This window comes from Sus scrofa, chromosome 5 (genome assembly GCF_000003025.6).
Source record: "Sus scrofa isolate TJ Tabasco breed Duroc chromosome 5, Sscrofa11.1, whole genome shotgun sequence".
NCBI lineage: Eukaryota > Metazoa > Chordata > Mammalia > Artiodactyla > Suidae > Sus > Sus scrofa.
Window position 1 is genome coordinate 59,874,677 of NC_010447.5, and position 14,768 is coordinate 59,889,444.

Here is a 14,768-nt window from a genome sequence, read left to right on the forward strand (position 1 = left end):
TTCAGGCTTGGAGTTTTTAACTTCTTGTTATCTTCAGTTCTGCTGCTGCTGTTTGCTAAGAACCTCGTGTTTTTGCAGTGAGGTTAGTGTCTTTGTTTACAGGGTACTTAGAGTTGTGAGGTATTGGGCTGTGTTCTTAGATTAGATTCCCCATTAGAAATGATAGTCACAGCAGTGCTATAAAGTGGAGCTAAACTCCAAGGGCAGTTTGTTTGGATGGGACCTTGTATGAGGGCACAGAAGACAAAAGATGTACAGAAAGTATAGGTAAGCTCTTTAGCTTAGTTACCAGAAAGGCAGGTAAAGGATGACACCCCTCCTAGTCTCGTCCACATGTTGCAGGAATCATATGGTAAATTTGGGCAGCATTGTGCTCTGTGTGCATAATGATTTTTTTCCTTACAGATTGGTAGGGCAGTCAGTAGCCTCACTGGAAATATTATCTTAGAATTGTTACTGTTTTTCTGCAGAGAGTAGAAAACCTGAGGCAGACATGTCAGTTCTGAAATGGGGAAGTCTGGCTTCTTACTGTGGTTATCTGACTGCCAGGTTTTGTTGTTGTTGAGAAGATGTCTTACAAAGTGTCAGCTGAAAGTTTCTTGCTGACTCTTACACGTTTTTGAACATATTTATGAAATACTTCTCAAGCGCTCTGTGTTTTCTCCTCTGCTTTTTCTGTATTTTTTAACTTAAAAAAAAGTGTGTAGGTGAAATTAAGATAAAGGATTCCAAGAAGGATTTGTATTGGGTGTGTGCGCCTATGGAACCTCATCTCTTGCAAATTTCTCTGCATGCACCTAACCAGTTTTCATCTACAGTACATTCTGACACGCTTGGGATAACCCTATGGCAAAGAAAACAATGTTCTTTAGCATTCTCTTGGTTTTCCTTCTAAATTAAATACTCTGTTTAATAAAGAATGAATTGTAGTTACAAATGCTTGGGTCCGTGATGTGCGTGATAAAATCTACTGTGATGTGTACTCTTCAAAAATACTTGGGAAAGACAGCAGAACTCAGGTTTGTTTTAATGTCTGGGCGAAGGACAGGCCGAACTGCAGTTGATAGGAAAAAGATGTGCTGTAAATTATAATGGTATAGGGCAAGGTAATTACTATTAAACAGCTCCTTTCTTCCCCTTAAAATTAGTGGGGAAAGTCCTGTGTGGAGAAGTACATGCTGCTTATTGTTTCATTGTATGAATTACAAAAACACAACAACCTATGCTCATGTCCTAGGATAGTGCCTGGTAGAGGTGGCTTTTGGTAAGTTTGCGGAACAAATTGAATTCTCACAAACTGTTGCTTTTGATGATGGCTCCATTCTGTCTCAAGCTTAGAGCACTGTTTTTTGAGCTTGGAGCTGAAACCTGCAGAGGGTTGCCTTCCAGCCTTGGGCACAGGGCTTGTTTGAGCCTTTAGAACCTGGACCCTGACCTCACCTCCAGCCTGCCCGACCCTGTGGCTGACCTGACCTCATCATTTCCGAAATGGCAGGTGGTGGTTTCCTACAGTTCCTTCCCTTCCGAGCAGCTAAGCTGTGGCCTCTTCTGGACACTGCTCAGAAATACTGAAGTGTCCCCAGTCTGGCTTCTTTTGTAGTGGGTTCCTCTTGTTTATTTTTGTTTGTTCTTTTGTTGAGGGAGAAGCACATTTCTCAGGAAAATAGTTCTTGACTTTGTTTTGTAAACTGTGCATGGTATATAAAGCATGCTATTATTTCCTCTTCCTTCCTAGCTTTAGCTAAAAATCTTGTATTCACTTGTAAATGAACTGGTAAGAATGATATTTTGATGATACAAAAGGCTGAAAACAAAACTTTTTTGGAGACAATTAGGAAATCGAACATGGAATGTGTATTAGATGATATGTAAGAATTATAACTGTAGAGTTTTTAATCTATATTAATGGTATTGTGGTTATGTTAAAAAATTCTCAGCTGTTAAAGTTACATGTGGAAATATTTATAGGAAATGATGCCTCGTCGTTGTTTTTAAAGAATTCAGGATAGGGAGTTCCCTGCTGGCCTAGTGGGTTAAGGATTTGGTGTTGTCATTGCTGTGGCTCAAGTTTGATCCCTGACCTGGGAACCTCTGTATGCCATAGGCATGGACAAAATAATAAATAAGTGAAAATTATAAAAATAAAAAATTTAGGATAGGCACAGGCACTAATGGGAAATTTAAAAATATTGGCAGATTTTTTATACTTGTTGAAGGTACATTGGGGTTTGTTACTATTTTCTGTACGTTTGTGTGTATTTGGAAATATCCATAATAATTAGTTAAAATGCATTACCAATTATAGCTGTAGAGGATGAAATTTAATGTAGTAAAATTATGTGGTGGACATTTGAGCAAATTGACTAATCAAAAATTCTCCACTTTTCTATAAGTTCTGCTTTTAGTGAACAGATTTTAAGAATAAGGATTTTGTGGAAATGTGGTCACAAGATTAAAATTCTCTTTGAGATGTGGTAATGTTAATTTCCTCTTTTGTCTTTTATCTTCAGGGCAAGATAAGAGTTGCCCATTTCACAGATGAGGAAACTAAGATCTTAGAGAGACTAACTAGTTTATGCCAATCCCTCAGCAAGTAAGAAGTGGCAGTGGGACTGGAGCCGAGACCTTGACTCATTCTCAGGTGCCCATTCTCTTTTCTACACATACTTCTTTTTGTTTTTGTTTTGTTTTTTTTTTTTTTGTCTTTTTGCCATTTCTTGGGCCGCTCCCGTGGCATATGGAGGTTCCCAGGCTAGGGGTCGAATTGGAGCTGTAGCTGCCAGCCTACGCCAAAGCCACAGCAACACAGGATCCGAGCCGAGTCTGCGACCTACACCACAGCTCACGGCAACGCCGGATCATTAACCCAGTGAGCAAGGGCAGGGATTGAACCTGCAACCTCATGGTTCCTAGTCAGATTCGTTAACCACTGCGCCACAAAGGGAATTCCTACACATACTTCTAAGTGCTCTTTTCTGTGGTGTTAAAAGCCAGAGGTTTTGAGCATTTTGGTGTCAGGACACTTTTGCCTTCTTAAAAATGATCAAGGCCCCAAAAGAGTTCCTGTTTTGGCTCAGCAGGTTAAGAACCCGACTAGTGTCCATGAGGATTCGGGTTTAATCCCTGGCCTCTCTCAGTGGGTTAAGGATCCACGTTGACATGAGCTGTGTTGTAGGTGGCAGACTTGGCTTGGATCTGGTATGGCTGTAGTGTAGGCTGCAGCTGCAGCTCCAATTTGACCCCTAGCCTAGGAACTTCCACATGTCACAGGTGCAGCCCTTAAAAAAAAATTTATCAAGGCCTCAAAGATCTTTTGTTTATGTTGACTATATCTAAACACTATTTGACCTATTAGAAATTAAAACTGGGAAATGTTTACAGTACTTATTTAAAAATAACAAACTTGTTAAGAGTTAACATAAATAGCATAGTTTTAGGAAAAAGGTATTCCAAAACAAAAAATGCAGTGAGAGGCATGAGATGATTTTACATTTTGCCACTCTCCCTAATGGATTGCTTAGTAGAAAACAGCTGGATTTTCATAACTGCTTTTTATAGTCAGTCTGTTGTGATATGTTTTGTTTGAAGTATAGAAGAAAATCCGGCTATACATAGTATTTCAGTGTCTTCTTCATGTAGTTGTGAATATTCTTTGATGTTTCAAAACCCAGCAAGCAGTGGATTCTTGGGTTAGTCGCAATGTTGAATCTGAAACCTTATTAATGAATTCCTTGTACTCTAACGTAAACGTCTATTGGTCCATCTTGCACTTTGGATGGATCTTTCATCTGTGTGTGATTTTATAACATCGTACATTGGTCATTTGAAAAATAATGATTTACTGAGTTCTGTAGATCTTTCAAATATTTGACTCATTTGATTACACAGTATTTGACAAACCACATTCATTAATATGACCATTAACCTTATCCAGAAAGTCTCTAAGAAGTGGGAAGCAATCAAGATTTTGGCATCCAGTTCAGGTTTTCCAAAATTCTGATTTTTTTTTTTCTTGAAAGCTCTCATTTTATCATCAGCAGATATTGTCAGTTTTTTCCTTGAAGTGTCAGGCTCACACTTTATTTTAGAGAAAGTGTCTGCCAGGTACCTAAGTCTGAATAACTATAAATTATCTCCCAGTCATTCTTTTAGCAAAAATGGTATTCTTGAAAAAGTATATAGTTGAGCTCACAACTCTATTGCATAAATGCTTTTTCTCAAGACACCTGTCGTATTAGATACGCAGAAATGCTTTTTGTGTGTCTCCCATTTCATCACACAGATTATTAAAAATACCAAGTTCTCAAGAATAAAATTTAATAAAGTTAATAACTTTTATTGTTTTATCAAGGTCATTGTAATTCAAAGCTGGCTTTTTAGAAACGATTGAAAGCCAGTGAAGGATACAGTTTTTGCTAGTACAGTTTTGTACCCCAACCTTGACTCATGCTAAAGTGTTAGCAGTTTTGCCCTCCATTGCTTTTGTACCAATAGAGCAGATCTCAACATGGTTGTTTCAGAATAAATCATGAGTTTCAAAAGTTCATCATTGCAGGATTTGAGCCTCATCTTCAACCTACACCACAGTTCATGGCAATGCCAGATCCTTAACCCACTGAGCGAGGCCAGGGATCGAACCTGCATCCTCATGGATCCTACTTGGGTTCATTAACCACTGAGTCACGAAGGGAACTCCCAAAAGTTATGTAATACTTTGAGTAATTCAGCAGCTTTTGTATTTGTTGTCAAGCACTCACATAAAAGAAGACCTTCGCTGATAAGTTGGTGTGGATACTGCATTAATAAAAACAAAACAGTAAGTCCACACATGTCTGCAGATTTGTCTGCTTATAAAGCAAAACTACAGTCCTTTAGGTGAGGTAATAACTTGTAGATATTACCATTTGATGTAATGAGCTACTGCATCATTGGCAAGTGGCATTGCTAATTTCTCTTACTGACTTTTCATTCAGCAGATATTCAGCAGTGCCAGCCACGCAAAGGTTTATTAGTTGCTCAGCTATCTTGTACGCTGCTCCAACTGATGCCTTCTGATAATTTACGTGGCATGATGCTTCTGTGGCTTTTTCATTTCTAATTTGGAGACAGTCTTTGGCTTTCTAAAGAGTTCATCATGTCAGTGTTTAAAACATTCGATTTCTTTTTCTTTAAATCTACAATGAATTCATTGGATGATAACAAGGTGGAAATTATAGCAGATACAACCAAAGATTACTACTGCTAGGAACGTACGTACGGGTGCTGAAAACACACGGAGTTAATTTCTGAAAACATGCACATTTATACCTTAAACTTGCTTCCTAGAACATTTTAAATACAAGACTGTACAAGCATGTGTTTCATTAGCTGTCAGAATGATACATTATCGTCACATAGCGTGGATTCACCATTGTGAAGAAGGCAGATAACATCTTTGTATTACTAAAAATTGTTTTGACATTGTAGATTCCCTGAAAAGCTCTCAGATTCCCCCAGGGTCTCTGGATTACACTTTGAAAATGCTGATATAAGAGTTCCTGTTGTGGCTTAACGGAAACGAACCCAACTAGTATCCATGAGGATGCGGGTTCAATCCCTGTACCCACTCAGTGGATTAAGGATCTGGCGTTGCCTTAACTGCAGTGTAGGTTACAGATGCTACTCCAATCTGGTGTGGCTGTGGCATAAGCTGGCAGCTGCAGCTGTGATTTGACCTCTAGTCCAGGAACTGCCATGTGCCACACCTGCAGCCCTTAAAAAAAAAAAAAAAAAGGGAAAATGCTGATCTAAGTTGGTGCTGTGTCCTAACATATTTTTAGAGCAGGCTCCCATAGACATCTATATCAATAAAGTAATGTTTCCATCTTAGCTCATTGATTCGTCAGGTAGAAGGAAATATCCTAGTGTATGAGATGAGCCGTGTGACCCGGAGACGGTAATGGTGGAAGGTCCCTTAACCTCAGAGATGCTGTGTACAGGTAGACAGAAGGGAGGAGTCTGTAGAAGTGCTTTGCAGCTTAACAAAAAACGAGCATGTGTTTTTTTTTTTTTTTTTAAGCTAAAAAGCTGCTGGGCTCACTTGTATCATTTGTGTGTGTGTATATTCATTCATAACCATTTGTGTCTGTGCTCAGAACCAGGGTACTCAGTCTTTTTTCCTTGATTGGCAGCAGGGGAGGGATGGTTACACACTCCAGAGAACAGGTGTTCATAGCTGTTGTTCTTTTCTCCCAACCAGGGAGGCTGGGAGTGGAGTAGACCTTTGTGATCATGGGACCCACTATAGGCAGAAATGGGCTGTGACCAGAGAGTGGAGATGAGCATTGAGGGGCAGAGGAAGAGTATGGGGTGCACTGAGTTCTCCCATATGCTGGACACAGGACAGATGGGGCCCAGGGGTGTCCAGAGATGGATGCAACTAGAGTCATGAAGGTGAACATATATTTGAAAGATGTCCATTCAAACACAGTTGAAATAACTAGTGAAATAACTGTACTGGGTACTCTGACTTTTAATGTAATACCAGTATTCAAATTCTATTATTATAACCTGTACAGAAGAATTTGCTGTAGTGCTGGTAAGTCTCTAAGCTTTGGTTACCAAGCATCAGTAAGTGAAAATATTGCCTGGGCCAGGTTTGGGGCTGCAAATTCAAGAATGAAATTTTAATATTTGTTTTTTTTCTAACAGGCAGTTATGATTAAAGGAGATAGAAGAGTTTAGTCCAGAGAGAGATCATTTTATCAGTGTGTTATTTATGTGGTACTCACTTCCAAAAAGGATTTGAGATGGGAGAAGGAAGGATCAAAAGTCAATAATCAAGAACAGACATGATTCTAAGTCATGTATTTTTCCCTTTTGTTTTGTGTATTGATGACATTTATTTTAATAGGGTCATATAGTTGAGGTACTGTAACTATAAAGTAATTAAATTGGTCTCTATTACCTGTGCAGGAGAAATATAATATTGTCACTTTTTAGTTGCATGAGTAAGAGCAGAATAAAATGTTTGTAATGGGAAGGATCGGGCAGAAAAATCGTGGCAGGACACAGAAATTAAAAAAAATTTAGTACTGCTTTCAGCTGTAGTTAACAGAAAGCTATAAGCAGAGGCTTAAACATAAGCTATTCACTATTAATGCGGGTCAGAGGTCTCAAATGGTTCAGCTGCTCAGTGGTGTTCTCAGGGCCCCAGGTTCTCTGCCATCTCTTGTATGGTCACTTATTGCCACCAGGTCACAAAACGGTTGCCTCAGCTCTAGGTATCACATTCCTTTTCAAGGCAAGGAGGAAGAAGTAGGCAGAACAAGTAAGCCCTACTCCTTGGTTTGCCCAACAGAGAACAAAATCTCCCCCGAAGCTTCCATCCAGTTTTCTCTGAAGTTCTGTTTGCTTGAATGGGTTCTCAACCTGCCCCTGCTTCACAGGAGATTCTGGGCAAATGAGCATCTGGCCCAGGAAAAGGGGCCCGAGGGTTGGTGTAGCGCCTGTCATGTAGCATTTCCTAGGCTTAAGCACGTTTCTGGCTGCCCAGGACCAGCTGGGCCTCAGTTAGCAAAAGGGGAAGAAATATCTCTTGGGTGGCTGGCTGGGTGTGTCTCTCACAAATAGGAAAGAGAGGAAAGTATAGAGTATTAAGCAGCTTGCTACAACTCTCCTCTCATCTGGAGACTATTTTATGTGTTTCCTTCTTATGTGTTCCCTTTTCTTTCTAATTTTAGTGGAAAATTACAGAGACCTATATCCCAATTAGTTGTAGAGCTAATTAGAGACAGGTCTCAACTTCCTCAATTGTGAAATAAGAATGTTGTATTAGATAACCTCTGAAGAACCTTCTGGTTCAAAAACTTGTCTCTTCTTTTTTTTCCTTTTTTGACCATTTCACGTTTTTTTTTTTTTAATTTTACGACCACACTTGCAGCACATGGACGTTCTTAGGCCAGGGACTGACTCCAGGCTGCAGCTGCAACCTGTGCTCAGCTGAGGCAGTGCCAGATCCTTAACCTGCTGCACTAGCGGGAATTGAATCTGCACCTCCGCAGTGACCCAAGCTTCTGTAGTCAGATTCTTAACTCTTTATTCCACAGTGAGAACTCTAACATCCTTTTTTTTTTTTTAATCAAAAAAGTGGACAGAACTAAAGATAGGTGGTATTATATAGTCATCTTGATAGCTGGGCAATATTGCTAATAAAGATCTTGATGATTTAGAAGATTAAAGCTGAAGTTAATTGGGTTTTGGCTTTTTGGAAGTTGAATAATACTTACGCCCCATTTTTCCATTAAAAGTGGAAAACTGGGAGTTCTTGTCTTGGCGCAGTGGAAATGAATCCAACTAGGAACCATGAGGTTTCGGGTTCAATCCCTGGCCTCACTCAGTGGATTTAAGGATCCGGTGTGGCCGTGAGCTGTGGTGTAGGTTGCAGATGTGGCTGGGATCTGGCATTGCTGCGGCTCTGGCCGGCAGCAACAGCTCCGATTAGACCCTTAACCTGGGAACCTCTATGTGCCACAGATGTGGCCCTGAAAAGACAAAAAAGACCCCCCCCCAAAAAAAAGAAAAGAAAACTAATGGCACTTTTATTTTAATAGGGGAACATATACATATGTGTATAATCTATAATCAAAACAGCCTCAGCATGATGTTATAAGAAAATGCTACCTGTCCCAGCAGAGGAAGCATTTTAAGTGCTTTAGTTAAAATCTGGTGGAACACCCCCTTTTGCTGATTGCATGTTTGTTCTTATTTGTAATAGTGTTTGCACTGCTTATTTGCCTTAGATAAAATTAAAGGACAGCTAAAGGAAGGTGATTCCCTGCATGCATTGTAGCAACTAGACTTGAATGAGGCAGAACCTCTGATGTTTCAAATGTCTTGAAATGGGATTGTGCTTGTGTTTCAGAGAGGGTTCTGATCTCACTCCTCATATAGAATTCCATCAAGATATATGACCTTGAATATACGGTGAATAGGAAGCCATATTCCCGACTCTAACAAATTACAGAGCAATTACACTGCTTGCAAAAGAGGCTGTTAGATGTTAACCTGAAAAGTATTAATTTTCCATTCAACAAAAATCTTATAGAAGGTTCCCAATGCAATTTATTGTGGTTTATCAGTATTGCAAGATCCTGGAGATAAACATTATTAATTGTGGCATTTAAATGGGTCAAAAGGCCTCTGCAATTTGGAATGTATTTTTAAGAAGAAAGTAGGTGTTTGTAGACATATTTAACAGCTGCTTTAAACAGCCTAGAGGCAGCATCTAATTTCATTACCATAGATTATCCAAATCAGAAACTTTCCCTTCTGCCGAAGCCCTTTTAACTATGTAATTAAAGAAATTGTTTTCATTTTTCATTATGTGAATGACTCAGAGCCTTGTTAATGTAAATATTCAGGAACCTTGATTTTATATATTCTTGAGTTTATAGCCAACAATAAAAATCATGTGCAGTGGAAAACCCCTTCTTGAATATGGTCCCAACTGGGAAAAAAAAAACCCGGCAATTTTTTCCGGCGAAGAAATGACCTATGTGGCAGGATCTAAGATGCTGCCAGTGGCCGTCACATCATAGAATCTCATTAACGTGATGTTAGTTGAAAGCCATGCAGTATTTGGCGGTGGTGGGGATTTCCAAGTACCAAATGTGAGGCAGGATGATACCCACTATCCAGGAAAAAGGGGTGTTAATTAAGTTCTTAATAAAAGTTACTGTGAAATCAGTGGAGATTTTTATTATTGAAATGATCTTAATTCATTTCCTAAAATAAGCACTTTACCTTCTTAGTTTGGTAGGCGTTTTTTTTTCTGAACAGAACTTCCATTCTTTTTGCCAGTGGTTATCAGCATGTCATGGTCATCGGTATCAACAAGTATTACTGAGTGGCTGATTTTTTTTGTTTGTTTGTTTGTTTTTTGTCTTTTTAGGGCTGTACCCATGGCATATGGAAGTTCCCAGGCTAGGGGTCCAATTGGAGCTGCACCTGCTGGCCTATACCACAGCCACAGCCACGTGAGATCCGAGCCACATCTGCGACGTATACCACAGCTCACAACAATGCCAGATCCTTAACCCACTGAGCGAGGCGAGGGATCGAGCCTGCATCCTCATGGATACTAATCAGGTTCATTACCACTACTGGGAACTCCAGTCATCAAGGAGTTTATACTTATCGCCAGCATCTCTTGATTATCTACTCTTCATGGTTTAACGTGAAAGACTCGTTATTCTGTGCCCTCAGGACTCTTCAGCTGGGGGTCGAGCACACAAGTCTCCACTGGGCTGAGGGACAAAGTCACAATGAAAAGTGGAGGTCAGTGGTGGCAGTCCTCTGCTGGCCATCTCCCCTTCTCACTCACCAGCTTCTGCTGTGGGCTAGTTTGGGGGAAGGAAGATAGTGTCCTGCGGAAGTTCTGGCTCTTTAGGGTATGAAAGGTTGGGAGGGATGCAGAAAAAGAGATATATTGCCATTGCTTTTTTTTTCTTTTCCCCCCAGTGTGGTTAAAAACAACATAAAATTTATCGTCACAACCATTTTTAAGTGTACAGTTTGGTGGTGGTAAGTATATTCACATCGTTGTGAAACAGGTCTTTAGAACTTTTGACGTCTTGCAAATCTGAAACTCTGTACTTGTTCAACAGCAAAGACCTCTTCCCCCTACCCCACCCAGCCTCTGGTGACTGCCATTCTGCGTTCTGTTCCTATGAATGACTTGTAGATGCCTCATGTACGTGAACTCCTATAGCATTTATCTTTTTGTGACTTATTTTATTTAGCATAATGTCCTCGAGGTTCATCCATGTCGTAACATGAGACAGGATTCCCTTTATTATTATTTTTTTGTCTTTTTAGGGCTGCATCCGTGGCATATGGAAATTCCCAGGCTAGGGGTCAAATTGGAGCTGTAGCTTCTGGCCTTACCACAGCCACAGTAATGCCTGATCCAAGCTACATCTGCGGCCCACACCACAGCTCACGGCAGCACCAGATCCTTAAGCCACTGAGCGAAGCCAGGGATCGAACCTGCATCCCCACAGATACTAGTCAGATTCGTTTTCTGCTGGGCTATTATGGGAACGCCTCCCTCCCTTCCTTCCTTTTTTAAAGCTGAATATTGTTGTATTATCATTGTATGTATAATCACATCTCGTGTATTCACCTGTTGATAGACACTTGGGTTGCTTTTGGCTATAGTGCTATTACGCTGCTATTAACATGGATGTACAACTGTGTCTTGGAAACCCTGCTTTCAATTCTATTGGATAAATACCCAGAAGTGGAAAACCTGGATAATATGGTGGTTGTATTTCTAATTTTTTGAAGAAAAGCCATTCCATTTTATACAGTACTTGTTCCCTTTTGCAATCCCACCAACAGTGCGCAGAGGTTCTAATTTTTCCACATCCTTGGCAACTCTTGTTATTTTCTGTTTTTTAGGTTTTTTTTTGTTGTTGTTTTGTTTTTTTTTTTTTTTTTTTTTTTTTTTTTTTTTAAGAAGGCCATTCTAACAGGTTTGATGTGATACCTCATTGTGTTTCTACTTTGCATTTCTCTGCTGATTAGTAAGGATGGGACTCTTTTCACCTGCTTATTGGCCTTTCGTGTATCATCTTTGGAGAAATACCTGTTTAAGTCCTTTGCCCATTTTTGATCAGTTATTTAATTTTTTATAGTTGATTTGTAAGATGCCCTTTTCTCTTTTTAAAAAAGAATTAATCAGGTTTAAAGGAGCTGGCATAGTCACAGCTGTGGCTCGGATTCAGTCCCTGGGCCGGAAACTTCCATAGGCTGCAGGCATAGCCATAAAAATATAAAATAAGATTAAATTTAAAAATGAAAAAGAATTAGCCACATAGAACCGCTCACAGATGAGGTGTGATATGGTGCAAGGACACAGAAATGGAGCCAGCAGGGTATAGTTGCTGCAGAGTCACCTCCCCCATCTGTAGCCATTATCTCTGCAGCTTGTTTGACTCAAGGTTTTATACTTCCAGAGAGGGTTTGAGGCTTCCAGTGCGTCGTCCTTTTCCTCCACCCCCTCCTCTTCGCTACCTATAAAACCAAGTGGATGGACAAGATGATTAACCAAGGTATCTTCCAGCTCTAAAATACTGAGTTTAGAGTATTGGCTTTTCCCCAGTGACCTCTGGCACCAAAAATTTCCTTGGACCTTTAGTAATAATCTGATTCCTAGACTAAGAAATCTTTGTTGATGGCTGGTGAGAAGTGCTCCACCACAGTTCCATGGGATGGATCTTTAGTTTGCTTGCTTTTAATCTTACTCATCTGGCTCTTTATGGTATAGCATCACCTTCAGATCCTGGGCCTAGTGGTCACTTCTTTAACTGTTGCCTCACACAAGTCGTTCCGAGGGTATGTGGCAGACTGCTGGAGCTTGTACTTTCCCTGGAGGTATACAGTAGTTGTTGTTTTTTAAACCTACTCACGGCCATGAGGAAATAGAAGCCAAAGTTCATTGGACAGTGTATTTGTTCTTTTAAACACAGAGAGCAAACAGAACTAGTCCAAGTTCAGTGACTTCTTATTCTTCTGTAAACTTGCTATATTTTTGTGTTAAATGCGAGGTTTACAGAAATATTACCCAACTGATTTGGTTTATTCCCTGTCCCTGGCTTTCATAGTGATGTTTTGGTAGCAGTTAAAAAAACAGGAGTTCCTGTTTTGGCGCAGCAGAAACGAATCTGACTAGGAACCATGAGGTAGTGGGTTAAGGATCTGTGTTGCTGGGAGCTATGGTGTAGGTCCCAGATGTGGCTCAGATCTGTGTTGCTGTGGCTGTGGTGTAGGTTGGCAGCTGTAGCTCCAGTTCACCCCTAGCCTGGGATCCTCCATATGCTGCGGGTGCGGCCCTAAAAAGCAGAAACAAACCAAAACAGTGCTGTGATTTCGGTGGTTGATGTCAAAGGGTACGTGGACTCTATCACGATATGTTTAGAATCACTTTCAGATTCCAAGTGCTTGATATTATTAATTTTTGCATGTTATAGATACTGTCTGACAGATAACCAGTCTTGAGGGAGTTCATCTTGGTTATGTGGAGTTGTGCTGTCAGCATATGGCACTGTGACTCTCTGATGCTGACAGAATCCTGTGAGGTATTATAAGGTAAACAGGCAGAACCCAGGAAACCACATGTGAGTAGGTGAGGAGTGTTCACGTGGTGATTCAGAAAGAGTGAGTTGCTGGTAGTGCTTGCAGTAGAACTCAAGATGTCGAGTCCAGCATTGTCTTTGTTTTCAACCTCCTGTGGCATCCGCGTTGCCTTCTGGCATGTTGTCAGGTCTCCATGGAGCATTACCAGTCCCTTCTTTTGCCAAAATGCTAAATATAGCCAGGTGTGTGAATCGGGGAACTCATGTAAGGGACTGAGGCAACTTCAGAAAGCTGCCTTGTGAGAAGCTGGAAAAATGTTCAGAGCCGTCCAATGTCTTTTTTTTTTTTTTTTTTTGCCTTTTCTAGGGTCACTCCCGCGGCACATGGAGATTCGCAGGCTAGGGGTTCATTCGGAGCTATAGCCACTGGCCTACGCCACAGCCACAACAACGAAGGATCCGAGCTGCGTCTGCGACCCACACCACAGCTCATGGCAACGCCTGATCCTCAACCCACTGAGCAAGGTCAGGGATCGAACCCGCGACCCCATGGTTCCCAGTCGGATTCGCCAACCACTGTGCCACCACGGGAACTCCTGATGTCATTCTTAATCTAGGTTATACAGTCAACTCGAGGATTGAAAATGCATTTGATAACATGATGATGGTTTCACTGCAAAAGATTATCTAGGGTCTGTGGGGCTCCTCATCACCATCCCTCTGTTCATAGATTAGTCATTTAATTATGAAAAAAAGCATAGGTAAGGTGAAAAGACAAAACTAACTTACCATTGGTAATCAGTAGGTCAGAATTCATCATTGTCATCATCAAGAGGGTGTAAGGTTTTCCCTACAATGATAGCATTTCATACGTTTTATAATATGTAAAACTGTCTTGTTTTCATGATTCATCCTTTATGGTACATGGGAAATGTAACCTATTTCTGTATACCTTCATTTTTGGTTTCTGAAAGTATATGGTGTTATTATTACTACAACATCAATATTATTTGTAATAGAAGTTCTTTTTCCTTTTGGATGTTTCTGAATCCACATAGTAAACGTTGGCGTGGTACGTATTGGTTCTGGGACTGATTTGGTCACCATTTCTCTGGTCTGCTTTATTTGGTGGGGAAAGATTTGCCAGGAAATGTGACTGAAAGGCTCATGTGTCCCCCACCCCACCTCACAACCATTTAATTTATTTTTTAAACCCCTTTTATAAAAATTTGAAGTAGGGAGTTCCTATTGTGGCTCATTGGTAACAAACCTGACTGGTATCCATAAGGATGTGGGTTTGATCCCCGGCTCACTGGGTTAAGGATCCAGTGTTGCCATGAGCTGCGGGTAGGTCACAGATACAGCTGGGATCTGCTGTGGCTGTGGCTGGCAGTTGCTTCCTCTATCTAGCCTAGGAACTTCCATATGCTGCATGTGTGGCCCTAAAAAAAGCAAAAAAAAAAATTTAGTTAATTTACAATGTGCTGGTTTCAGACGTACAGCCAAGTGATTCAGTTATATATATATATATATTTTATATGTATTTATATATACTTATATATACTTTTCCAGATTCTTTTCCATTATAGGTTATTACAGGTATTGAATATAGTTCCCCATGGCATACAGTAAGTCCTTGTTGTTAGGATC

At 40.4% G+C, this 14,768-nt stretch overlaps 1 protein-coding gene across 4 annotated transcripts in view; it reads left to right on the forward strand.

Moving 5' to 3' along the window:
• The window catches only part of DUSP16 (dual specificity phosphatase 16), a 91,938-nt gene that overhangs the window by 4,775 nt on the left and 72,395 nt on the right, over positions 1-14,768 (forward strand). For 2 of the 4 annotated variants that reach the window (XM_021092340.1, XM_021092339.1), the window contains exon 2: positions 2,511-2,641. The exons of the other annotated variants lie outside the window; for them this stretch is intronic. The gene's annotated coding sequence lies outside the window, so the exon portion shown is untranslated. The remainder of the gene's footprint in view (positions 1-2,510; positions 2,642-14,768) is intronic. 4 annotated transcript variants of the gene reach the window in all.